Source organism: Leucoraja erinacea, chromosome 24 (assembly GCF_028641065.1).
Source record: "Leucoraja erinacea ecotype New England chromosome 24, Leri_hhj_1, whole genome shotgun sequence".
Taxonomy (NCBI): domain Eukaryota; kingdom Metazoa; phylum Chordata; class Chondrichthyes; order Rajiformes; family Rajidae; genus Leucoraja; species Leucoraja erinaceus.
The window spans coordinates 28,226,079-28,253,194 of NC_073400.1; the positions used below are offsets into that span (position 1 = coordinate 28,226,079).

The window sequence follows — 27,116 nt, forward strand, 5'->3', positions numbered from 1 at the left end:
GCTTGGTATTAATGTAAAATTGGCCCCGGTGCGTGTAGGATAGTGTTAATGCGCGGGGATCGATGGTCAGACCGGACCCGGTGGGCCGAAGGGCCTGTTTCCGCACTGTATCTCTAAACTAAACTAAACTAAAAGGGCATGACTGATCTGCAAAACTAAAAACCATCACACGCTCCAGAGGGAGAAAAATTAACCATGTTTATCAAAGTCTAATGGGCAGTAAATAGATATGAGCCCAACTCTTCAAAAATATTCCCGAGAAAGAAGAAGCATCATTTTAATGAAGAATGCCTGCATTGATTATTGCTGGTTACTGAGATGTAGGGGTGTGACACTTTGATTGGATTGGTTTCGGAATGGGGCTGAGAGCAGGAGCGTTTAATGAGATTGATCGCTGTTAACGATGTGCCCAGGGCAGCAACACATTCATTAAGCAGAATAAACAACTGTATGATCTGTTTCCTCATTAGAGATGGAAGCAGATGGAACATTTAAATGGAGAAGAAAGTAGATACTGATTTGGATTTTACATCAAACGAAGCGCGGAACAAAGGTCTAATAATCCTGGTGACCACTGTCGATCAAACAGTATTGTTGATTTAATCCGTGTCTGGTTTTGCTGCTGACCTGATCCATAATCCATGTCAGGTTTCCATACTACCGCCATGTGGCAGCCATGTTAGTTGGTTCAACTTACGACTCCGAGCCTACAGTACTAATTTCGATGGTCTCTGTATGTATTCTAATTAAAGTACTTGTTATGATATATAATGACTGTATCAATAGTACTTAGCACAACAACTGTCTCTTTTCCAATGTCTATTCCTATCAGGTTTGAATGAGAGAAGGTACACAAAAAAGCTGGAGAAACTCAGCGGGTGCAGCAGCATCTATGGAGCGAAGGAAATAGGCAACGTTTCGGGCCAAAACCCTTCTTCGTGTGGGGGGGCGGGGACAAGCAAGTGAGTGAGAGAAGGATCTGCAGATGCTGGATTCGTGAGCAAAACACAGTGCTGGCAATATTCCAGCTAGGCTTGTATTCACCGGAGTTTAGAAGGATGAGGGGAGATCTTATAGAATCATATAAAATTATAAAAGGACTGGACAAGGTAGATGCAGGAAAAAATGTTCTCAATGTTGGGCGAGTCCAGAACCAGCGGCCACAGTCTTAGAATAAAGGGGAGGTCATTTAAGACTGATGTGAAAAAAAACGTTTTCACCCAGAGAGTTGTGAATTTGTGGAATTCCCTGCCACAGAGGGCAGTGGAGGCCAAATCACTGGATGGATTTAAGAGAGAGTTAGATAGAGCTCTAGGGCTAGTGGAATCAAGGGATATGGAGAGAAGGCAGGCATGGGTTATTGATAGGGGACGATCAGCCATGATCACAATGAATGGCGGTGCTGGCTCGAAGGGCCGAATGGCCACCTCCTGCATCAATTTTCTATGTTTCTATGTCTATACTCCGTGGGTCAGGCACCATATCTGGAGAGAATGGGCAGACGACGTTTCGGGTTGGGACCCTTCTTCAGTTTGAGAAGATCTGCTGTTTTCAGCAACAGTGACGTAATCAAACTGCCTGAGCAATTTGTAGAAATAATAATTCTTGCGGACAGCAAATCAGAAAATAAATAGAATGCCACATAGGGCTGTGGAGGCCAAGTCAATGGATATTTTTAAGGCGGAGATTGACAAACTCTTGATTAGTAAGGGTGTCAGTGGTTACGGGGAGAAGGCAGGAGAATGGGGTTGAGAGGGAAACATTGATAAGACCAAATTGAATGGCAGAATAGACTTGATGGGCCGAATAGCCTATCTGCTCCTAGATCTTATGAACTTATGAATAACTTTCACTAACAATTTACTGAGAGTGAAATAAAGAATGGCATAAAAGGTTACAGTTGAAACTTAAAATTAAAATACATAAACCAAACATAGAAACATAGAAAATAGGTGCAGAAGTAGGCCATTCGGCCCTTCGAGCCTGCACTGCCATTCAATATGATCATGGCTGATCATCCAACTCAGTATCCTGTACCTGCCTTCTCTCCATACCCCCTGATCCCTTTAGCCACAAGGGCCACATCTAACTCCCTCTTAAATATAGCCAATGAACTGGCCTCAACTACCTTCTGTGGCAGAGAATTCCACAGATTCACCACTCTCTGTGTGAAAAAATTTTTCCTCATATCGGTCCTAAAAGATTTCCTTATCCTTAAACTGTGACCTCTTGTTCTGGACTTCCCCAACATCGGGAACAATCTTCCTGCATCTAGCCTGTCCAACCCCTTAAGAATTTTGTAAGCTTCTATAAGATCCCCCCCTCAATCTTCTAAATTCTAGCGAGTACAAGCCGAGTCTATCCAGTCTTTCTTCATATGAAAGTCCTGACATCCCAGGGAAAAACATATATTTGACCACGTCAAGTCTTCAAAATAGTTATACGAGGGAATTATTTGCTCCACACATAAAAACGTAGTTTTGGAGTGCCTGAGGAACTCTGGTAATGACATTAAATAAACTCACACCATGCAACAAGATTCCGTTCCGACGTCGGAGTTTCATCATGCCGGTGAGAGGGCTGGAACTTCGGGCCGACTGCGGAAGGCTCAAAGGCCGCGACCATGGGTGAACAAAGAGGAAAATGACTGAACTTTCTTGACTTCCCTCACAGTGAGAAACGTTGATTCCGCTGTGTGGGGGTGATCATGTTAAATTCTATCGTGTGTTGTGTTCTTTTTATTCGTGAGGCTGTACGGTGACTCAAATCTCACTGTACCAATTGTTGCACGTGATAATAAATGTGACTGGAACTTGAAGGTGTAACATGTTCGGGGTACTCCATACTTAGAATGCTTTGTAAAACATTTGTTGGTTTACTGCACATTAACTGAAGGATAGTACAAAACTGATTATTTTACTTTGGAGTCACGTGAGTGACTACGTGAAGAACCCGCTTCCAACGCATGCGTGTCATATCGCTACACGCATTGCAACGAGTCACACAGGGGGAACGACGTTCCCCAAGCGGGAGAATTTGAAAGTCGGGAACAGCAGGTAAGAGACTCTGCGTTCCTTTTTTCTACTTACCTTTTAGGAGGCTGCGGAAAGCTGGCGGGGAGACCCGTGGAGTGCGAGCAGCCGGCAGCAGCAACGGCACCAGTTTCCTGGAGGGGAAAAACCTGTGCCCGACTTCGCTCCCGCACCGGCAAAATTCACTTCTCGGCCGGGCGGGAAGCAAAGCAAAGACGTCCCGTATGCCAGTCTCAAGCGAGACTGGCTTGGAGCAGTCGCTAGCGGCCAGCGCCAAGGCTGCAGGACAGAGAGCAGCGACCAGTGCTGTAAGTACCGGGGGTACACAGGAGGGCTGGAAAAGCTCAGCGGGTGCAGCGGCACTAATGGAGCAAAGGAACTGGGGACGTTCGGGCCAAAATCCTTCTTCAAACGCTAAGCACCGGGGTTGGTCCAAGGGGTCCCTACGAACAGCCGGGTTTTACCGACTGCGGATCTGCCACGAAGGACCAGTCCCGTGAACACCGGGATCGGTCCGAGCGGCTCGAACCCGACACGCAGGGAACGACGTTCACCAGCGGGAGAATTGAAAGTCGGGAACAGCAGGTAAGAGACCCTGCGTTCCTTCCACTTACCCTTTAGGTGCAGACATGGACCGGGTCCATGTAAGCTGCAGAAAGCTGGCGGGAGAACCGCGGAGTGCATGCAGCCGGCAGGAGCAGCAACGGCAGCGGCAGCGGCAGCAACGGCACATCGATTCCCGGAGAGGGAAAACACCTGTGCCCGACTTCGCTCCCGCACCAGGGGGAAAAATTCATTTTCTCGTCCAGTATGTCAGTCTCGCTTTGGAAGCGAGTCTGGCTTGAAGCAACGCTACCGGCCAGCGCCGAGGCTCACAAACTAAGGACATTGCAGTGGAGTTGACTGGCTGCAATCGACCGCGAGGGACCAGTACCGGAAGTACCGGGGTCGGTCCCAGCGGTTTTTTTAGTTACAGAGATCGCTTCTTGGCCTTTTGGCTAAGATCAAGTATAGTATCTGTTTATTATCACTTTTAATATCTGATACGTCCCTTATCTAAGGACCATATAAGCAGGAGTGCCCAGAACTGAAGGCATTGGAGTGGGGTTGACCGGCTGCAACGACCGCGAGGGACCAGTACCGTGAGTACCAGGGTCGGTCCCAGCGGTCTGAGATAAACGAGCAGCCAGGAGAGCTGAGAGCGTTGGAGCCGGGTTTTGACCGCCTACACAGCAAAATCCAGACGTATCGGGTACAACCCCACGGACCCCATTGAATTGAGTGGCGGTGCAGGCTCGAGGGGCTGAATGGCCTGTTCCTGCACCTAATTTCTATGTTTTTTCATAAAAATCTGTTTGTTAATCCTTTGGTATTAGATGGGTCCATGGCGCTGGAAGTACGGAGACGGCGTGGACCCGCTAGCCCCCGCTGGAGGAAGCCGGTACGAGTGGCTGCAGCATGACAGCAGCCAGCACAGGTGCCTGTGAGTACCGGGACCGTGTGGAGAGGTGGACCTACATACAAGACCGGTGTAGCCAGCGGTAGGGCGAGGAAAACCCGCAAACCAGTGCCCGTGTGTACGGGGGACGGAAACAGCGGGGGAAAAAAGGAGCTCCTTCACAGTAGCAGTCACATGGATGTGGAGACTAGCCACAGTGGGCAGGAGGTAAGCCCCACATGGGTACCCCGTGCGGGACCCCTAGAGATCTCTAACTCTATAAAAAAGAGTAGGCAGGACCCTGATGGGCCAGAGCCTGGTAATACAGCGTCCCATGATCCTAACACAGCAGGGACTCTGCTGGACATGGTGGCTGATTACTTTAAACCAAGTCAAACAGGGGTAGACTTGGATCCAGGATGGCAATAGTATTAACTATATGTCTGGCCACAAACTCCAAGAAATATTTACAAAGACTGGCCAGACATCTGCCACTTGGCAACGGTGAGGCATTACAGGTGCCCAGTGTAAACCAATGCATTTGGCAGCATATGGGGAGGAACATCAGGAACCAGGACCTCAAGATCCAGAAAACCTTAAAGGGATTGACGGAAGGGATCACAGCATACACCCGCACCCTGGACTAAACAGAGGTAACCAAAGACCATCAAGACGCACTAGCTCTGTTTTAGTAATATGCAATATGAGCTGAACTACATGTGGAAGGCTGCCATTCAGCCAGCACTGGACCCCTAAAATGCTACCATTTGCAAACAAAGAACCGTGGGTGGACGAAGCCAAGACACTGGGGCTCATCAAGGCCAGCGCAAGGGCCTATTTTGGAGCACGATACCAGCCACATGTATGCCATAAAAATGTGGCTCATACCAGCAGCAGCGCCAGAAATCAATATAACCCGCAGCAGCCTTTTTAGGGTATGGCCAGGGACGGCCACCCTGGAAGATGCGGAAGCCTCAACCTCCCACTCAGGCAGCACCTCTGGAGGATGTGGTCGGCATGGTGGCGTAGTAGTAGAGCCACTGCCTCATAGTGCCAAGCCCCAGGTTCGATCCTGACTAAGGAGTCTGTGCGGGGTTTGTGTGTTCCCTCCGTGACCTGGTGGGTTGTCTCCGAGATCGCCGGTTTCCTCCCACACTCCAAAAGACGTACAGGTTTGCGGTTTAATTGGCTTGGTATTAATGTAAAATTGGCCCCGGTGCGTGTAGGATAGTGTTAATGCGCGGGGATCGATGGTCAGACCGGACCCGGCGGGCCGAAGGGCCTGTTTCCGCACTGTACCTCTAAACTAAACTAAACTAAAAGGGCATGACTGATCTGCAAAACTAAAAACCATCACACGCTCCAGAGGGAGAAAAATTAACCATGTTTATCAAAGTCTAATGGGCAGTAAATAGATATGAGCCCAACTCTTCAAAAATATTCCCGAGAAAGAAGAAGCATCATTTTAATGAAGAATGCCTGCATTGATTATTGCTGGTTACTGAGATGTAGGGGTGTAACACTTTGATTGGATTGGTTTCGGAATGGGGCTGAGAGCAGGAGCGTTTAATGAGATTGATCGCTGTTAATGATGTGCCCAGGGCAGCAACACATTCATTAAGCAGAATAAACAACTGTATGATCTGTTTCCTCATTAGAGATGGAAGCAGATGGAACATTTAAATGGAGAAGAAAGTAGATACTGATTTGGATTTTGCATTCTGTGATGTATGCAAAGTTGTGTGCAGATGACATTAAACGAAGCTCGGAACAAAGGTCTAATAATCCTGGTGACCACTGTCAATCAAACAGTATTGCTGATTTGATCCATGTCTGGTTTTGCTGCTGACCTGATCCATAATCCATGTCAGGTTTCCATACTACCGCCATGTGGCAGCCACGTTAGTTGGTTCAACTTAGGACTCCGAGCCTACAGTACTAATTTCGATGGTCTCTGTATGTATTCTAATTAAAGTACTTGTTATGATATATAATGACTGTATCAATAGTACTTAGCACAACAACTGTCTCTTTTCCAATGTCTATTCCTATCAGGTTTGAGTGAGAGAAGGTACACAAAAAAGCTGGAGAAACTCAGCGGGTGCAGCAGCATCTATGGAGCGAAGGAAATAGGCAACGTTTCGGGCCAAAACCCTTCTTCAGACTGATCGGGGGTGTGGGGGGGTGGGGACAAGCAAGTGGGTGAGAGAAGGATCTGCAGATGCTGGATTCGTGAGCAAAACACAGTGCTGGCAGTATTCCAGCTAGGCTTGTATTCACCGGAGTTTAGAAGGATGAGGGGAGATCTTATAGAATCATATAAAATTATAAAAGGACTGGACAAGGTAGATGCAGGGAAAAATGTTCCCAATGTTGGGCAAGTCCAGAACCAGGGGCCACAGTCTTAGAATAAAGGGGAGGTCATTTAAGACTGAGGTGAGAAAAACTTTTTCACCCAGAGAGTTGTGAATTTGTGGAATTCCCTGCCACAGAGGGCAGTGGAGGCCAAATCACTGGATGGATTTAAGAGAGAGTTAGATAGAGCTCTAGGGGCTAGTGGAAGCAAGGGATATGGGGAGAAGGCAGGCATGGGTTATTGATAGGGGATGATCAGCCATGATCACAATGAATGGCGGTGCTGGCTCGAAGGGCCGAATGGCCCCCTCCTGCATCTATTTTCTATGTTTCTATGTCTATACGCCGTGGGTCAGGCAGCATATCTGGAGAGAATGGGCAGACGACGTTTCGGGTTGGGACCCTTCTTCAGTTTTAGAAGATCTGCTGTTTTCAGCAACAGTGACGTAATCAAACTACCTGGGAAATTAGCAGAAATAATCATTCTTGCAGACAGCAAATCAGAAAATAAATAGAATGCCACATAGGGCTGTGGAGGCCAAGTCAATGGATATTTTTAAGGCGGAGATTGACAAATTCTTGATTAGTAAGGGTGTCAGCGGTTATGGGGAGAAGGCAGGAGAATGGGGTTGAGAGGGAAACATTGATAAGCCCAAATTGAATGGCAGAGTAGACTTGATGGGCCGAATAGCCTATCTAGCCTCCTAGATCTTATGAACTTATGAATAACTTTCACTAACAATTTACTGAGCATGAAATAAAGAATGGAATAAAAGGTTACAGTTGAAACTTAAAATTAAAATACATAAACCAAACATAGAAACATAGAAAATAGGTGCAGGAGTAGGCCATTCGGCCCTTCGAGCCTGCACCGCCATTCAATATGATCATGGCTCATCATCCAAATCAGTATCCTGTACCTGCCTTCTCTCCATACTCCCTGATCCCTTTAGCCACAAGGGCCACATCTAACTCCCTCTTAAATATAGCCAATGAACTGGCCTCAACTACCTACTGTGGCAGAGAATTCCACAGATTCACCACTCTCTGTGTGAAAAATGTTTTCCTCATCTCGGTCCTAAAAAATTTCCCCCTTATCCTTAAACTGTGACCTCCTTTTCTGGACTTCCCCAACATCGGGAACCATCTTCCTGCATCTAGCCTGTCCAACCCCTTAAGAATTTTGTAAGCTTCTATAAGATCCCCCCCTCAATCTTCTAAATTCTAGCGAGTACAAGCCGAGTCTATCCAGTCTTTCGTCATATGAATGTCCTGACATCCCAGAGAAAAACATATATTTGACTACGTCAAGTCTTCAAAATAGTTATACGAGGGAATTATGCTCCACACATAAAAACGTAGTTTTGGAGTGCCTGAGGAAATCTAGTAATGACATTAAATAAACTCACACCATGCAACGAGGTTCCGTTCCGACGTCGGAGTTGAATCATCCCGGCGAGAGGGCCGGAACTTCGGGCCGACTGCGGAGGGCTCAAAGGCCGCGACTACGGGGGAACAAAGAGGAAAATTACTGAACTTTCTTGCCTTCCCTCACAGTGGGAAACGTTGATTCCGTTGTGTGGGGGTGATCATGTTAAATTCTATCGTGTGTTTTGTTCTTTTTATTCGTGTGGCTGTACGGTGACTCAAATCTCACTGTAATCTCAAGTGTTGCACGTGATAATAAATGTGAGTTGAACTTGAAGGTGTAACATGTTCAGGGTACTCAAACAAGAGGACATGACTTCAGAATTAAGGGACAGAAGTTTAGGGGTAATATGAGGGGGAACTTCTTTACGCAGAGAGTGGTAGCGGTGTGGAATGAGCTTCCAGTGGAAGTGGTTGCGGCAGGTTCATTGGTATCATTTAAAAATAAATTGGATAGAGAAGGGAATGGAGGGTTATGGTATGAGTGCAGGCAGGTGGGACTAAGGGGAAAAAAATTTTGTTCGGCACGGACTTGTAGGGCCGAGATGGCCTGTTTCCGTGCTGTAATTGTTATATGGTTATATGGTTACTCCATAGTTAGAATGCTTTGTAAAACATTTGTTGGTTTACTGCACATTAACTGAAGGATAGTCCAAACCTGATTATTCTGTGGCGGAGTTTAGGGTTACCAAAAGTAGCTCGTGGATTTCCACAATTAACACAACATGTGCGTACTTCCAAAGCTGCTCTGGGTATCACAATGTAAAGAGCATACACTGCTTTCATTACATTCATAAATTGTCAGAAACAAAAAAAAAGTCATTTGGTGATTTGATACCAATTTTATCGAAATTTGCGATAATGGTCATATTTTACCAAATCTCCGAAAACCCCAAATATGTCACAGTTTCACCGACGCCCCTCATTAAATGGCTCTCATTACATCAGAAGGGTGCAAGTTAACAACCAAGAGGCAGAAGCTGCAAATTCTGGAAATCTGAAATAAAAACAGAATCTATAGGAAATACTCAGCAGGTCAGGCAGCTTTTTTTGTGAAATGAGGTTGCAACTTCATATCCCTCTCCAGAGCCAAAAAATGTACACTCTACATTCATCATCCAACAAGCGTTCTCAAAGCAATGGTAGACAAAAATGCTGGAGAAACGCAGCGGGTGAGTCAGCATCTACGGAGCGAAGGAAATAGGCAACGTTTCGGCTCGAGACCCTTCTTCAGACTGATGTGAGGGTTGTGGTGGGGGGGGGAGGGGGAAGAAAGGAACAGGTGGAGTCAGAGGGCTGAGGGAGAGCTGGGAAGGGGAGGAGAAAGTGCGGCAGAGGTTCACCTGCACCTCCTCCAACCTCATCTATTGCATCCGCTGCTCTAGTTGTCAGCTGCTCTACATCGGTGAGACCAAGCGTAGGCTTGGCGATCGTTTCGCCGAACACCTCCACTCGGATCGCAATAACCAACCTGATCTCCCGGTGGCTCAGCACTTCAACACCCCCTCCCATTCCAGATCCGACCTTTCTGTCCTGGGCCTCCTCCATGGCCAGAGTGAGGCCCACCGTAAATTGGAGGAGCAGCACCTCATATTTCGCTCGGGCAGTTTGCACCCCAGCGGTATGAACATTGACTTCTCTAATTTCAGGTAGTCCTTACTTTCTCTTCCCCTTCTCAGCTCTCCCTCAGCCCACTGGCTTCACCTCTTCCTTTCCTCCTCCCGCCCCCACCACCCTCACATCAGTCTGAAGGAGGGGTATCGGCCCGAAACGTCGCCCCTTTCCTTCGCTCCATAGATGCTGCCTCACCCGCTGAGTTTCTCCAGCATTTTTGTCGACCTTCGATTTTCCAGCATCTGCAGTTCCTTCTTAAACACTTAATCATCAAAGCAATTATTTGGTCATTATCAAATGAGGGCTTTCAACCCATGCCACATACAAATTTGTGGCTGTGTCTCTGACACAAATGAAAACCGCATTAAAGACTGAAAAGTCCTTTGACATTTCCTTCGTTTGTGAATCGCACAATATAATTACAAGCCTTTCCTTTCATTAAGTGTGGTATGCTAAACAAGTTTTTAAATAAGCAGCGAGTATGCCAATCATTGGAGCACCATATCCAGCCTGATCTCAAGAGATTAGTCGAAATCCTAAATGTTCCCAGTTCGAAAATTTAATTGCCAAAGAAAGATCTTCGAAAATTTGAACACACCATTGTCATGTCAGAGGAACAGAATTATCTGAAGAAGGGTCTCGACCCGAAGCGTCCCCCATTCCTTCGCTCCATAGATGCTGCCTGACCCACTGAGTTTCACCAGCATTTTTGTCTACCTTCGATTTTTTTCAGCATCTGCAGTTCTTTCTTAAACAGAACAGAATTATGGGCGATTTTTTTGGGCGAAAATTTTTCGCCGACAGTGGCGACAATTTTTGCTGTCGTAGGTTGTCGCCAGGTGTCGTAGGTGAATTCCATTAAAACTAGTCCCTGTCAGTCGCCTAACGAGTCGCCTAAGTGGGACAGGCCCTTTAGGCAATTCAGCCCATCGAGTCTACTCCGCCATTCAATCATGGCCGATTATCCTTTTATTCATCATTTCTGAAAGCAGGCCACAGTTATAATAGTGGACTGTGAGTCAACCACTGCGAAACATTAGGTGAAAGAAAATTACAAGACACTAAAAGCTTTGCTGCCTCACCTAGGGGAGTATAATCCATTCACCTTGTGAAAATTGTATTGATTCTTACAACAATTTTATTAGATAGACACAAAAAGCTGGAGTAACTCAGCTGGACAGGCAGCATCTCTGGAGAGAAGGAATGGATGACGTTTCGGGTCGAGACCAGATTGGTTAGGGATAAGGGAACAGAGAGACATAGACATGATGTGGAGAGATAAAGAACAACGGATGGCAGATATGCATAAAAGTAACAATGATAAAGCAAACAGGCCATTGTTAGCTGTTTGTTGGGTGAAAACGAGAAGCTGGTGTGAGCTTGGGTGGGGTAGAGAGAGGGGAGGGATAGAGAGATAGGGAATGCCGGGCCTACCTGAAGTTAGAGAAATCAATATTCATACCACTGGGCTGTAAGCTGCCCGAGCAAAACATGAGATGCTGTTCCTCCAATTTGCGTTTAGCCTCACTCTGACAATGGAGGAGACCTAGGACAGAGAGATCTGTGTGGGAATGGGATGGAGAATTAAAGTGTCCAGCAACCGGGAGATCAGGTTGGTTCAGACCGACCGAGCGAAGGTGTTTCGCGAAACGATCGCCCAGTCTGCGTTTGGTCTCGCCGACGTATAAGAGTCCACATCTTGAACAACGGATACAGTAGATGAGGTTGGAGGAGGTGCAAGTGAGCCTCTGCCTAACCTGAAAGGACTGTTGGGGTCCCTGGACAGAGTCGAGGGAGGAGGTAGAGTGACAGGTGATGCATCTTCTGTGGCTGCAGGGGTAGGTTCCTCGGGAGGGGGTAGTTTGGGTGGGAAGGGATGAGTTAACCAGGGAGTTGCGGAGGGAACGGTCTCTGCGGAAAGGTGGAGATGGGAAAATGTGGCTAGTGGCGGGATCCCGATGGAGGTGGCGGACAATTTCGGAGGATTATGTGTTGTATGCGACGGCTGATGGGGTGGAAGGTAAGGACTAGGGGGACTCTGTCTCTGTTGCGACGAGGGGGAGGGGCAACAAGGGCAGAGCTGCGGGGTACCGAGGAGACACGAGTGAGGGCCTCATCTATGATGGGAGAAGGGAACCCCCATTCCTGAAAGAATGAGGACATCTCGGTTGTTCTAGTACGGAACAATTCATCTTGGGCGCAGATGCGGCATAGACGGAGGAATTTATTATAGTCCGTCACAGATATCACTGGAGATTTTTGACCGACTGGCCCTGGATTTCTTTGAGCCTTTGATGTGAAATTGTAACTTTGGTTGAGATCCAGGAGAAGTCCCCAAATGTCCAGGATATGTTGATCTAAACAGTTGTCGATTAATCTGATGAGCAGAACATTCACTTTGCCTTTTGACAGCCAAGGAATAGACAGTAGATGGACAAAAAATACTGTGTAATACTCTCGGCATGACAGGCAGCATCTCTGGAGGGAAGGAATGGGTGACGTTTCCGCTCGAGACCCTTCTTCAGACAGTGATGGAATCCATAGCGGGCTCCCTGGAATGAGTGCTACTATATTGAACTGGAGGGTATAAGTAGTCCTTGTCAGTGAAGGGAGAGAGATAGCTACATCTTCTCACCAAGGGTAGTGAATCTGTAGAATATGCTGCCACAGAGGTTGGATCACTGAGAGAGGAAGTAGAAACAATTTTCAAACATCGGCAAATTGAAGATTAAGGGAAGAGGAGAGAAATCCTGAGACAGATCAACCACGGCCATACTGAATGGCGAGGCAAGTTTAAGGAGTCAAAGGGGCATTTGCCAGCTCCTGTATTCTTATATGGACACAAATTGCTGGAGTAACTCAGCGGGACAGGCAGCATCCCTGAAGATTTTTGTGCTCTTCAGCTTTTGCAATTAGTAACTTTTAGGTAGACAAAAATGCTGGAGAAACTCATGCTGGAGAAACTCAGCAGGTGCAGCAGCATCTATGGCGCGAAGGAAATAGGCAACGTTTCGGGCCGAAACCCTTCTTCAGACTGATGGAGGGGGGGGGGGGGGGGGGGGAATGGGTGGGGGGGGGGGGGGGGAGAAGAAAGTAAAAAGGAAGAGGAGCTGAGGGAAAGCTGAGAAGGGGAGGAGACAGCAAAGGCTACCCGGAAATGGGAGAATTCAATGTTTATGCCACTAGGGTGCAGACTGCCCAAGCGGAATATGAGATGCTGTTCCTCCAATTTCCAGTGGTGCTCACTCTGGCCATGGAGGAGGCCCAGGACAGAAAGGTCGGATTCGGAATGGGAGGGGGAGTTGAAGTGCTGAGCCACCGGGAGGTCAGGTTGGTTAATGCGGACCGAGCGGAGGTGTTCGGCGAAATGACTAACTTTTAGGGTCAAGACCGTTACCTTCAGCGAAGGCGGTTTAGTTTTTTGAAAGAAAGAACTGCAAGATGTTGGAAAAATCAAAGGTTAGACAAAAATGCTGGAGAGACTCAGCGGGTGAGGTAGCATCTATGGAGCGAAAGAATAGGCCCTTCTTCAGTTTAATGTTAGTAATGTTTTAATGTTAGTAATGGCCTGTTTATATAACGGGAAAGGGAAGGGCTTTGTAAGGGTTCCCAAGGTTTGTGCTTGGGAAGTCATCCCCTTCTCCCTGCAACCAAATAGCAAGGTTTGCAATAGCAAGATTCAGGTGAGCACCTTAGTTAAGTTTAGAGATACAGTACGGAAACAAGCCCATCGTCCACCGGGTCCGCGCCGACCAGCGATCCCCGCACACTAACATTATCCTACACACACCAGGGACGATTTTTACATTTTACCAAGCCAATTTACCTACAAACCCGTACGTATTTGGAGTGTGGGAGGACACGGAAGATCTCTGAGAAAGGCCAAGCGGGTCACGGGGAGAACGAACAAACTCCGTACAGAACAGCACCCGTAGTCGGGATCGAACCCAGGTCTCCGGCCCTGCAACTGCTGTAAGGCAGCGACTCTACCGCTGCGCCACCGTGGGTGGCCGCCCAGCAGCTACACAGTTGTCTTCTGGTCTTATGTACCTGGCGTATTCTCCAATCACTTCCACGAAGGCCAGTACGGCACCAAGGCTGGTTACAGGCACTCAGATTTTATCGGGTCCGTTTCGTCCAGAGACTAATTTTTCCACGGCATTATTAATGCGTGGAAGATAAAAGTATTTTCATTGAGTAAATGACTCTCTTTAGATCACAGCATGTAAACAATCACAACAAAATCTCTTCCACGAGTGACTGCCTCCTACATTGGTTAAGGAACCCTGCAAGGACGCTAAGATCAATATGTGGACAAGAATATTCATCAAGAGGACCAGAAAAATCCTTAACCCCTTCACCTGACCAACTAAATTTATAATAATTTCCAGTCTGCATCCGATCCATAACTGAGAATTAATTATACTTCAATTTGTCTCACCGTATGGTTCTTACATCAAGCTGTTTAAGTTATCTTGTTGTTTACACAACCAGCCTCCCAGTCAATGCCATATATGCTACTGAAAGAATAAAATATGTGTAGGGAGGAACTGCAGATGCTGGTTTACGTCGAAGATAAACACAAACTGATGGGGTAAGTCATCGGGACTGGCGGCGTCTCCGGATAGAAGGAATGGGTGACGTTTCGGGTCGAGACCCTTCTTCAGGCTGAGGGTCAGGGGAGAGGGAATAGAGAGGAAAGGTGTGAAAACCAGAGATCAAAGGAGACGAAAATCAAGGGAAATGTAGAGAAGATCATTGTTAGCTAGGAGAAGTTGACAACGAGGCATAGAAAGTAAAATTTAATTAGGAGGACAGTTAAATAGGTCGGTGAACTAGGATGGGGGAGGGGTGGAGAGAGAGGGAAAGCAAGGCCGCTGAAGAATGTTCACCCGACGCCGATGAGCCAGCTTCGCGGCAGAGGGCCTGAGAACATCGAGTTGGCTGAGGAGGCCACATATAGACCCCGACCTCGGGTGGACTATGAGGGGGAAAACTGGATATTTTTAGTGCCTTCCCTCACAGTGAATTCTGCTGTGGGGGGACGTTTCATGTTGATTTCTATAGTGTACTGTTCTGTGTCTTTTTTCTTTTTTCTCTTTTTTTGTTTTGTATGGATTTATTGACATTTGATCTGTTCAGTTAATTTAATCAATCTCTGTAAAACACTTTGGTTCAAATACTGGTTTTGTTGAAAAGTGCTATATAAATAAAGATTATTAAGGTTTGAAGTTATCTTGAAGTTAGAGATTTTTCTTCACGGCCATGGTGGCGCAGCGGTAGAGTTGCTGCCTTGCTTCGATCCTACTTTGAGCTCCAAATTTGAGGAAGGACATTCTTCCTATTGAGGGAGTGCAGCGTAGGTTCACAAGGTTAATTCCCGGGATGGCGGGACTGTCATATGTTGAAAGAATGGAGCAACTGGGCTTGTATATATGCTGGAATATAGAAGGGGGATCTTATTGAAACATATAAGATTATTAAGGGATTGGACACGCTAGAGGCAGGAAACATGTTCCAGATGTTGGGGGAGTCCAGAACCAGGGGCCACAGTTTAAGAATAAGGGGTAGGCCATTTAGAATGGAGATGAGGAAAAACCTTTTCACCCAGAGAGTTGTGAATCTGTGGAATTCTCTGCCTCAGAGAAGGCAGTGGAGGCCGATTCTCTGGATGCTTTCAAGAGAGATTTAAGGGCCTGTCCCACTGTGGCGACCTAATCCGTGAGTTATGACGTGTTTGCCCTCGACTCATACTCACAGCATGGTCGACACTAGGTCCTAGGAGGTAACTCTCCTTCATGCTCCAGAGTAGTCCTTGCGTACTCGAGGCCTCATCTTGGTTGCGGCGTATTTTTAGCAATATTTAAAGTGTTTAGCGACTGGGACATCATATAGATCTTGGCGGACGGAGCGGAGGTGTTCAGCGAAACGATCGTAAAGCCTGCACTTGGCCTCACCTATATATAGGAGTCCACACCTTACTGATCATCAAGCATCAATAACACAATAATATCAGGATCTAACAATTGAAAATGCAGGACAACCTTTGCAGTTTAACGTTCAATGTGAGCAAAACACAAAGTCAGGCAACATCTGTGGAGGAAGTGGACAGACAATGTTTCAGGTTGGAACCTTTCTTCAGGCTTATTTCCTCCACAGAGTCACGGGTGACACAGCGGTAGAGCTATTGCCTTACAGCCGCCAGAGACCTGGGATCGATCCTGACTACGGGTGCTTGTTTACAGGTACGGAGTGGGTTTTCTCCAAGATCCTTGGTTTCCTCCCACACTCCAAAGACGTACAGGTTTTATAGGTTGGTATAAATGTAAATTGCCCCTCGTGCGTGGGGATCGTTGGTCGATACGAACTCGGTGCGGTCTCGCTGGTTGGCGCTGTCTGTTTCTGCGCTGTGTCTCTGAATTGAATTGAACTAAGATGCTGGCTGACCCACTGAGTTCCCCCAGTTCATTGTTCTTTGCTCAATATTCCACACTGCACTTCCTTTTGTCTTATAGAAACATAGAAACATAGAAAATAAGTGCAGGAGGAGGCCATTCGGCCCTTCGAGTCGGCACCGCCATTCATTGTGATCATGGCTGCTCGTCCCCTATCAATAACCCGTGCCTGCCTGCCTTCTCCCCATATCCCTCGACTCCACTAGCCCCCAGAGCTCTATCTAACTCTCTCTTAAATCCATCCAGTGACTTGGCCTCCACTGTGGCAGGGAATTCCATAAATTCACAACTCTCTGGGTGAAAACGTTTTTTTCTCACCTCAGTCTTAAATGGCCTGCCCTTTATTATAAGACTGTGGCCCCTGGTTCTGGACTCGCCCAACATTGGGAACATTTCATGTCTCCAGCCAAGCGTGGAACTCCCTAACAAAACATAGAGGGGACGGGGGACACAATCTTTTGGCTGCCACACGCGCATGCGCACACTCGCACACACACACACACGTGCGAGGCTTCGGAGGCTCAATCCAGCGCTAAAAGCGGAGATTTTAAAATCGAGGGGGGATGTTTTCCGCCCCTGTCTCCAGCCGTCAACATGAACTAACTCTGCATCTCTTTCATCCAACGCTGCCTGACCTGCAAAAGGTGTTTTCAGCGTTTTCTGTTTTTCGTTCAGAGATCCAACATCTTGGTTGGATATTTAACGTTGGATGTTAACTTTGATTTTCAGCATCCAACAATTGTTATTCAGAGAACCATAATTAGAAGTGCTCTCTTTGAACAATGTGAATAATTGGAAGCTGGGGTTAATTGATGGAAATATAAGAGATAATACATTGGAAGTTGCCTTATGTTACAGTAATTGACCATTAATTGCTTACCGATTACAAATGTACAGTTGAAATCAATGCTTGAGATAAATGTAAATGGCTAGATTAATTTATGATTAGACTGCTTAAATAGCTGACAACTGTGTTAGACAGACAACTATTGAATAGATTACAGCCCATATGCTAGTCGTTAGCAATGTTTTCAGAAGTTATGCATGAGTTATAATGAATGAACTGATTAAAAACTGAAAATGGTGGAAACGTCAGCAGGTCAAGTGGCATCAGAGGAAAGAAACGATGAATGTTTCATGTCGAACGTAGACTAAAACGCTGGAGAAACTCAGCGGGTAAGGCAGCATCTATGGAGAGAAGGAAGGTTCACCAGACTGATTTCTGGGATGGCAGGACTTTCACATGAAGAAAGACTGGATAGACTCGGCTTGTACTCGCTAGAATTTAGAAGATTGAGGGGGGATCTTATAGAAACTTACAAAATTCTTAAGGGGTTGGACAGGCTAGATGCAGGAAGATTGTTCCCGATGTTGGGGAAGTCCAGGACAAGGGGTCACAGTTTAAGGATAAGGGGGAAATCTTTTAGGACCGAGATGAGGAAAACATTTTTCACACAGAGAGTGGTGAATCTTTGGAATTCTCTGCCACAGAAGGTAGTTGAGGCCAGTTCGTTGGCTATATTTAAGAGGGAGTTAGATGTGGCCCTTGTAGCTAAAGGGATCAGGGGGTATGGAGAGAAGGCAGGTACAGGATACTGCGTTGGATGATCAGCCATGATCATATTGAATGGCGGTGCAGGCTCGAAGGGCCGAATGGCCAACTCCTGCACCTATTTTCTATATTTCTATGTTTCTATGAAGTGCCGACGTTTCGGGTCAAGGCCCTTCTTCAGACTGATGCCCGGGGGGGTGGGGGGGGAAAAAGTTTTAAGTTGAATTCATTAAAAAAGTTTAGCTCATGTTAAAACAATGTTTTAAATCGGGTGAAGGATTTTTCATCTGGAACATTACTCTGGTTCTTTCCCCACAAATGCAGCCTGACCTGCTGAGTCTTTCCACACTTTCAAACTTCCAGCGCAACATTTTTTTTTAAATTTTCAGTCGGATGAAGAAGTTCAAAAGACCATCATATATTCTCTGAGCAGAATTAGGCCATTCGGCCCATCAGGTCTACTCCGCCATTCAATCGTGGTTGATCTATCTCTCCCTCTCAACCCCATTCACCTGCCTTCTCCCCATCGCCTCTGACTCCCGTACTAATCAAGAATCGGTCAATCTCCATCCCCCATATACATATTGGAATCTTTAAAATTAACCTAAGAGACCTAATTACAACCCTGACCCGAGATCCAGCACATTAATTATTTCACCCGTGGTCTTTTATGCATTTGTCCATCGAAAATGTAACAAGGTTCATTTGAGAAGTCATGATACAAGCTTTATCCAATTTTGGTTAGGCCGCAGTTGGGATATTGCATGCAATTCTGATCGCCCCATTTACAGGAAGGATCTGGAGGCTTTGGAAAGGGTGCATAGAACATTTAGCAAAATGATGCCTGGATTAGGGGTTAATAGCCGTGGGAAGAGGTTGGACAGACTTGCATTGTTTTCTGTGGAACACCAGAAGTTGCGATAAGACCTGATAGAAGTATACAATCCGTAGATTGTCACCTTGTCGTGGTGGAGAAGCTTGTGTTGTCCTGAGATCCTGAGAGCGATGCCGTCTGGAGCTATGCTCCTGGTGGGGCCACCCATGGTGGTAAGGTCGAGGGGGAGGTCCCTGACAAAGAGCAATCCAACCAAGACCTCAACGGTGGAACAGGCGGAGGACGATGGCTGACCTTAGTGGACCATAGTCACAACGGCTGGGAAGGCGGATGAAGGCTGCAGCAAAAAAGGTTATCGCCAGGAAATTGCATTGGCGACTACCTATGTCAACTTACGTCAACCGGCGACAGGTACTGGCGACTGAATTGTCTTCAGTTGTCGCCGACAGGGTCGTACCTTGTTGTAGCTTGTCGCGGGTGGACGTAGGTTGTCGTAGGTGTGGTCGTAGGTGGACGTCCTAATGGGTGGGTCACCGGTTGTCGGTAGCTTGCTGTAGCTTGACGTCGATTAGGTGGTAGGTTGTTGTAGACATTGTCGTCGAGGGGGTCCAGTTGCCGTTTTTTCGGCGACCTCCTGCAACTGTGACAGTCGCCGACAGTCACCGAAAAGATCGCCTAAGTGGGACAGGCCCATTAGTCCCCTTGTCTGAGACTTATAGAGCTAACGTTTTATGACCACAATTATGTCAGCCACAATGGTATGAGGTATCTGATTTTCTGGAAGTTTGGAAGATTTAAACCGAAGATAGACTCAAAAAGCTGGTGAGCACAAAAATCTCCAGCGATGCTGTCAGGCCCGATGAGTTACTCCAGCTTTTTGTGATTAAAAATCAAATGACATTTTGAAGTACAGCATCAATCAGTTTATTTTGTGCAGCAGGAAATGGGATTGGTGTGAAATATAAAGATGTTTGATAACTTTCCAGTGCGGGCGAACCACTTAAATGAAAATGATTTTAAAAGAAAGACTCGGTAAATTAAATATGTTTTTTTCATATTTAAAACATTTGAAAGCGTTCCTACTCGTGCCTAAAATAACACTGGTTAATGTTAAGAGCTCTTCAGGGGGCCATTTCAAGAGATTAGCAGAATCTCTGGAAGGCTGGTGGCTTGATTAAAGATGTGCCATGTGCTGTGGTCAGGAGCAGCTTCCTATCTTATTAACTAGTTGGAAAAGAAAGCGCAGAAAATCGTGCAAACGTGATTTGCATTGCAACTTACACTTGAAACGTCACAACGTTTGGCAGTGCATTGACCACGGCTCAATCCGATGAGCTAATATGAACACAATTTAAATTTTCCATCGCACACACATTTCGTCCGTTCACTGGGTGGTTCCCAGAAATGATCTATTGACCTTCCGAATACATCAACTGCATGAAGAGGAACCGCACTTAGTTCTAATCTTCTCCACATGGTGCAACTACTCTTAACCTGATGCTATTTGTGATAGAGAAAGGGCAACTCAAAGGGATTGATTTTTATTTAAAATAAACTTAAGGCTTGTCATGTTGTGGCAGCCTCTCACACTGGCCCACACATTCAGGCAGACCCTATCAGAGGGGGTGCCATTTGGCATGGTCTGCTTCAAAGGGATCTTGATTTGGGGGCCTCTAAAATTGAAATTGACATGGGCCTCATTGGATTGGATTGGATTCCTTTATTGTCATTCAGACCTTTGGGTCTGAACGAAATTATGTTGCCTGTTATCATGCCTGTCTGCTTCAAAGGGATCTTGATTTGGGGGCCGGGGGGGGGGGGGAAGGGGGGGGGGAGGGCAAAAGGGACAGGGGGCAGGGTTGGGAGAGGAAAAGGGAGAATGGGTGCACATCAAGGTGGGGAAAATGGGGGCTGGGGGTGTTTGTCGGTTACATACCTAAAATTGTTGAAAGCTAGTTTATATCCTTGGGATGAAGACACAAAGCAATTCATCACTCTGTTGCAGCACTAGGAGCCTGTTTATGCATGACAATTCAACGGGGCAGTCCACAAGACATTAATCTCCTTGTAGAGTGTACTATCTTCAAAAGCAAGTCACTGGTCAAATTGAAGGTGGCTTGGAAGTAGATCACACATGGAATGCCCAAGTTTTGTAATGCGATGCTTTGTCCTAATCAGCTGGTAAAAAATAACATTAAGACATTAGAGATACAGCACGGAAACAGGACCTTCGGCCAACAGAGTCCACACTGACTATCGACCACCCCGTACACTCTTCCTCCTCGTGTCCGGCTATCACGTCTCTTTCCGGTCGGTCAGTGACAGTTGACGGTCGGTGGTTGCAGGTGGTTGCCGGTTGCAGGTGGTTGCCGGAGGTTGCAGGTGGTGCCGGAGGTTGCAGGTGGTTGCCGGAGGTTGCAGGTGGTTGCCGGAGGTTGCAAGTGGTTGCCGGAGGTTGCAGGTAGTGGAAGCAGGTAGGGAGACTGACAAAAAACCTCCGGGAACCGCACGGAAACCTTGGGTGGGGCGCAAAGTCTCCAGAGGTTTCCGTTCAGCTTTCCTAAGTGGGACAGGGGCATAATAGGCTGCAACGTACCACCGTGGTACCCTGCCTGCACCACGTGGCTTGGCAGCTCATGCCAAAGTAACTTTTGCTTTGTCATTGAAGTACCAGCACAAAAATCTACTCAAATGTATGACAATCTGATTTAAGAAGTAAGAAGTGCTGCTAATGAACCACTATAACAGAAATTTCGCAGCATACATTAAACAATCAAAAGATTGAACAGTTCTGGAATCACAGAATCATTCATTGTTAACTCTCAAGTACTGCCTGCAACACTGTGTGGTACAAAGCTACTCCAAACCTCCTTCCTTCCACATCATCATATTCTCTCCTCCTCTGACTCCCTTCTCCATAGTATTGCATCTTAGAGAGTGACACAGCCCCTTCGGCCCAACTTGCCTGCACCAGCTAACATGTCCCAGATACACTGGTCCCACCACCCCACATTTGGTCTGTATCCCTCCAAACCTGTTCTATCCGTGTACCTGTCTAACTGTTTCTTAAATGTTAGGATAGTCCCAGCCTCAACTACCTCCTCCGGCAGCTTGTTCCATACACCCACCACCCTTTTACCCTCCCAGATTCCTATTAAATGTTTTCCCCCTTCACCTTAAACCAATGTCCTCTGGTCCCCGATTCCCCCTACTCTGGGCAAGAGACTCTGTGCATCTACCTGATCTATTCCTCTCATGATTTTATACGCCTCTATAAGATCACCCCTCATCCTCCTGCGCTCCAAGGAATAGTGACCCGGCCTGCTCAACCTCTCCCTGTAGCTCAAGCCCTCTAATCCTGGCAACATCCTTATAAATCTTCTCTGTACATTTTCCAGCTTGATAACATCTTTCCTATAACATGGTGCCCGGAACGGAACACAATATTCTGAATGCGGCCTCACCAAAATCTTATATGACAGTAACATGGCCTCCCAACTTCTGTACTCAATACTCTGACTAATCTTCCACCAGTCTGCAGTTTAAATTTCTGTTGGGGTACTTTGGAGAGATTCACCCCCTCTTCAAGAGCTCATTATTGTTCTAGCGTATCATGCATAAATATTTATTTATTCCACTCTTCATCGGCAGACAAGATCCTTCTTTTCACCATTCTATTATTGGGGGTGTGAACTCAGAATAGCCATCACCCTGGTGGGGTTAAGCAGTGTGTGTTGCGCCATCTGGTGGTTAGGCCAGTTGTAGATCGAACCCTCGGTAGTAGAACTGGAACGGGCACGTGACTGCATTTGGCGGGAAGATGTCGCTATGAGTCACTGCCTGCCCCTTTGCAGGGGTTATGTCCACGCCCGGGTGGTACTAGAAAGGGACTACACGCAGTCCACGGGCACCTTGGGGGATTTACGGGACCGTTGGGCAGCGAGGGGGGGTTGAGTGTATCCTGGACGAGGATTGTAATATAGATGTTTAGTAGTTTACTTAGTATATTTGTTTTGTCTTGTACTATGGGGATGGGTTCTGGTTTGTTTTATTGTGTTGTAAATACTATTTTAATATTTGAATAAATATTTTTTGATTAAAAAAGAAAGTCACGGGCGTGTCCGACTGCCATTGCAGGGACTCCGTTAGTGCTCAATCTCGGCGCGCGAGCGTCTGACTCTGTAGCTGCCAATAAAAATCACTTTATGCTGAACGTGCGTCTCGCCATATTGGTGACCCCGACAATGCAAAATGGTAAGTGCGTGAATGAGCTGCCAACCTATAAGGAGAGATTATAAACATTGGTGCTATTCTGTAGATAAAGGTCTACAAGATTGTGAAAGTATTTGTTCCACTTGGGTATCTTACAAACCAATGGTATTAGTGTCAAATTCTCCAATTTCAAGTAATACTACCCCCCCCCCCCCCCCCCCCCCCACTCCCTTGCTCATTCCTTGTACCACCTCCCCCTCCCCTCCACCCTCGTGCACCTATATTTCCACTATCTCTCCCCCCCACCCAGTCATCCTGCACCTATTTTACACACTCATCCTCTAAAGTGTTCCCAAATCCCTTCATCCTCTCCATCCCTCTGTCTTAGTATTTGACTCCCCGCCTCTCCTTATTTGACACTCTCTTGTCTCCTTTTCACCTCTACCTTTTGTCACCCATCTGTCAACCTCCCACCCAGCCCCTCGTCTCTTTTCCACCTTTCTCCCCGCTATTACAATTAGTCTGAAGGAGCGATCCCAAACCTGCCCATTCCCTCCACAGATGCTGCCTGACCCACCGAGTTCCTCCAGCACATTGTTCAAGATTCCAGCATCTGAAGTTCCTTGGGCTCCACTTTGAAAGTATTTCATAGATGAGAGCTTTGAGAAGACATTTCTGCTTTTCAGGAAGTGTAAATCCAGAAGCCGACGGTGCTACCTGAAATAGACCCCAAAACGCTGGAGTAACTCAGCGGGACAGGCAGCATCTCTGGAAACAACATGAGAATCAGGTCAGTTTCAGCTTCAGCTTCAGTTTAGTTTATTGTCACGTGTACCGAGGCACAGCGAAAAACTTTTAATGCGTGCTAACCAGCCAGCGGAAAGACAACACGCGATTACAATCGATCCTTTTACAGTGTATAGATACATGATAAGGAGATAGACACAAAATGCTGGAGTAACTCAGCGGGACAGGCAGCATCTCTGGAGAGAAGGAATGGGTGACGTCTCGGGTCAAGACCCTTCTTCAGACTTGACGTTTCGGGTGCTACCTGATCCAGCCGGATGGGACCTGACTATATATGACACATTCGGATCAATAGACAATAGACAATAGACAATAGGTGCAGGAGTAGGCCATTCGGTCCTTCGAGCCACCACCGCCATTCAATGTGATCATGGCTGATCATCCCCAATCAGTATTTAAGAAGGAACAGCAGATGCTGGAAAATCGACGGTAGACAAAAATGCTGGGAGAAACTCAGCGGGTGCAGCAGCATCTATGGAGCGAAGGAAATAGGCAACGTTTCGGGACGAAACGTTGCCTATTTCCTTCGCTCCATAGGTGCTGCTGCACCCGCTGAGTTTCTCCAGCATTTTTGTCTATCCCCAATCAGTACCCCGTTCCTGCCTTCTCCCCATATCCCCTGACTCTGTTATTTTTTCAGATTGGAATATGCTGAGCCTGCCTTGCTCAGTACATTTTCTATATCAGGACAACTTGCTTAGACTGGGCCACTTTTCCTGATCAACATCAATGTGTGTGTAACAGAGCAAGATCTTCTCTCTGCTCCTCTATAAACATCAGGCATATTATGGAATAATCTGTCACTGTTTTAGGCTGTGGTCAGAAATTATTTTTTATGTCTCAGCGCAACTCCAACCAAGATAAAGTCATGAATAGATTCAACAGAGAACTGACGGAAAACTATTAGTTCAAGAAGGTGGAACATCTTCATTATAAAAAAGAGGCACCAGCCACTGAAGAATTAATCTTTTAAAAAATTGCCTTTGGTCAATAAAATATGATAAATTGACTAAAAGGTGCATTCAAGTGCACTTGAGAGGTGTGGCATTGTTGAATGTTGCCAGCTCTTAGCGCGGAACTGGTTATGAATGAGGTGGAAATCAGGGAGTACTTCTCTCATAATAGAAATCGAAGAGATCTGTTGTTCAGTTTTAATTTCCCAAAGGGAGCCAGGAAAAGTTTTATAGATTAGTTTGTTATTCTCAATGTGCTCACGTCTGCATTGAAGCAGCCAATTTTAGATTGGGTGATCACTTTAATATGCACCTGGAGTGATTCACGCCACAGGAGAGATTCTGAGCTTCCAGCTGCCCGCCATTTTAATTTTCCATCCCACTGACCTCTCTTCCCGTGATCATCTTGCACGGTTCGGGTGGCGCTGCGCGTCGGCAGTCTCGCCAGCAGCGGGTTCGTCGTTTTGACTATTTTAATTTTTTTTATTATGTCTAAATCAGTGGTTCCCAACCTTTTCTTGGCCATGCCCCACCTAATCACCTCTAAAATCCTGATGCCCCCCCCCCCATGTGGTGATATATAATTCTTATCATTTAAAAAGAGAACTCCGTTTCAGCTGAAGAAGCTTAAAACGCCAATACCTTGGTTGTAATAACTACACAATAAAGACCTTTTTTACCCCAAAAAAATTATTTACTCAAAATAACATCTGAAACATAAACTACATATGTTTACCTGATGGAAAATCCTAAAAAATAGAAATCGAAAATTTGGACCCAGACCTCAGTCGCGCTCAATTGCCCCCCTTAAAAATCAAATTGCCCCCCTGTGGGAACCACTGGTCTAAATGTATGTTTTAGTGCCTCTTGGTATGTCGTATGTGGGGGGGGAATAGGGGGAAACCGTACAGTCGTCTCCCTCGACGGAGATGCAACTTCTTTCTTTCGCCCCCCCCTTTGTGGCCTAACAACTTGGATTATAGACAATAGACAATAGGTGTAGGAGTAGACCATTTGGCCCATCGAGCCAGCACCGCCATTCAATGTGATCATGGCTGATCATCCACAATCAGTACCCCGTTCCTGCCTTCTCCCCATATCCCCTGACTCCGCTATTTTTAACAGCCCTATCTAGTTCTCTCTGGAAAGCATCCAGAGAACCTGCCTCCACCGCCCTCTGAGGCAGAGAATTCCACAGACTCACCACTCTCTGTGAGAAAAAATTGTTTCATCGTCTCCATTCTAAATGGATTGGTGCGGCCTTTCCCGGAGTCGGGCCCAGAGATTCAGCAGCGGGCGCAGCGTGGACTTTCTGCCGCGGAGCGGGGCGATCTCTTGTCGGGGATCGCCAGAGAAGACCTCCGATTACTGGCTTGCTGCCTATGACATCCTGAAGCCTCGGTCTGCGGAGCTTCTAGCAGCAGGCGTGGAGTGGACTTTACCATCACGGAGCGGGCCGATCCCTTGCCGGGGAAGAGCCTGCGGCCTATAACGTCCAGAAGCCGCGGTCTCCGGTAAGGATGTTGCCGATTCTGGAACTCCAAGCCGCGGAGTGTGTTCGATCTGTCCCCACGTCGGAACTTCGATCATCCCGACGAGAGAGCTTGCACATCGGGCCGTCTACAGGGACGACTACGGAGGGTCAAGGCCCCTGACCATGGGTGAACAAAGGAGGAAGACTGACTGAACTGTATTGCCTCCCATCACAGTGCAGAATGCTGTGGTGGATGTTTATGGTAAATTCTATTGTGTATTGTGTTCTTTTAATTGTATGGCTGCATGGTAACTCATTTCACTGCACCTTAAATGGTGCATGTGACAAATAAATGTGAACCTTGAACCTTGTTACAATGAAGCCCCATGCAAGCTTGAAGAACAAGGCTTCATCTTTCCGGGCAGGCGGGCGGATAGGAGGGTGGGAGGAGACAGCTAGAGGGTTAAGGAAGGGGAGGAGACAACAAGGGCTAGCAAAATTGGGAGAATTCAATGTTAATGCCATTCGGACGCAAGGTCCCCAGGCGGAATATGACGTGCTGTTCTTTTATATATCTCTGTTGGACTTTCCCTGTTGGACTAAAGATCTCTGACCTTCTTCTTCTAATCAAGTCCACGCACAAGATTAGATGTTGCTCAGCCAGAGCTGAACACACTTCTCGGCATCTGCATACGATGGTGACTGTCTTGTCGCTTCTTGTGTTTTTTGTGGTGGAAACAGGGGCCGCGACTTGAACGCTCTTTCCTTGGCCCCCAAATCTCTGACCTGAAATGTTAACTCTTTTTTCTCTTTCCACAGATTCCGCCTCACCTGCCGAGTCTTTCCAGCATTTTCTGTTTTTATTTCAGATCGCTGATTCAATTTCAAATTGCAAATTCGTTTTTTTTTTTTGTTCATTGTTTGGCTGGGTTTGTACCCGTTACAAAAGGTCACATGGCAC

The 27,116-nt window shown here is 46.7% G+C and overlaps 1 pseudogene; it reads left to right on the forward strand.

Moving 5' to 3' along the window:
- Positions 1 to 4,010: 4,010 nt before the first annotated feature.
- LOC129709044 (U2 spliceosomal RNA) lies at positions 4,011 to 4,124 on the forward strand (annotated as a pseudogene).
- The last annotated feature ends 22,992 nt before the right edge of the window (positions 4,125 to 27,116 follow it).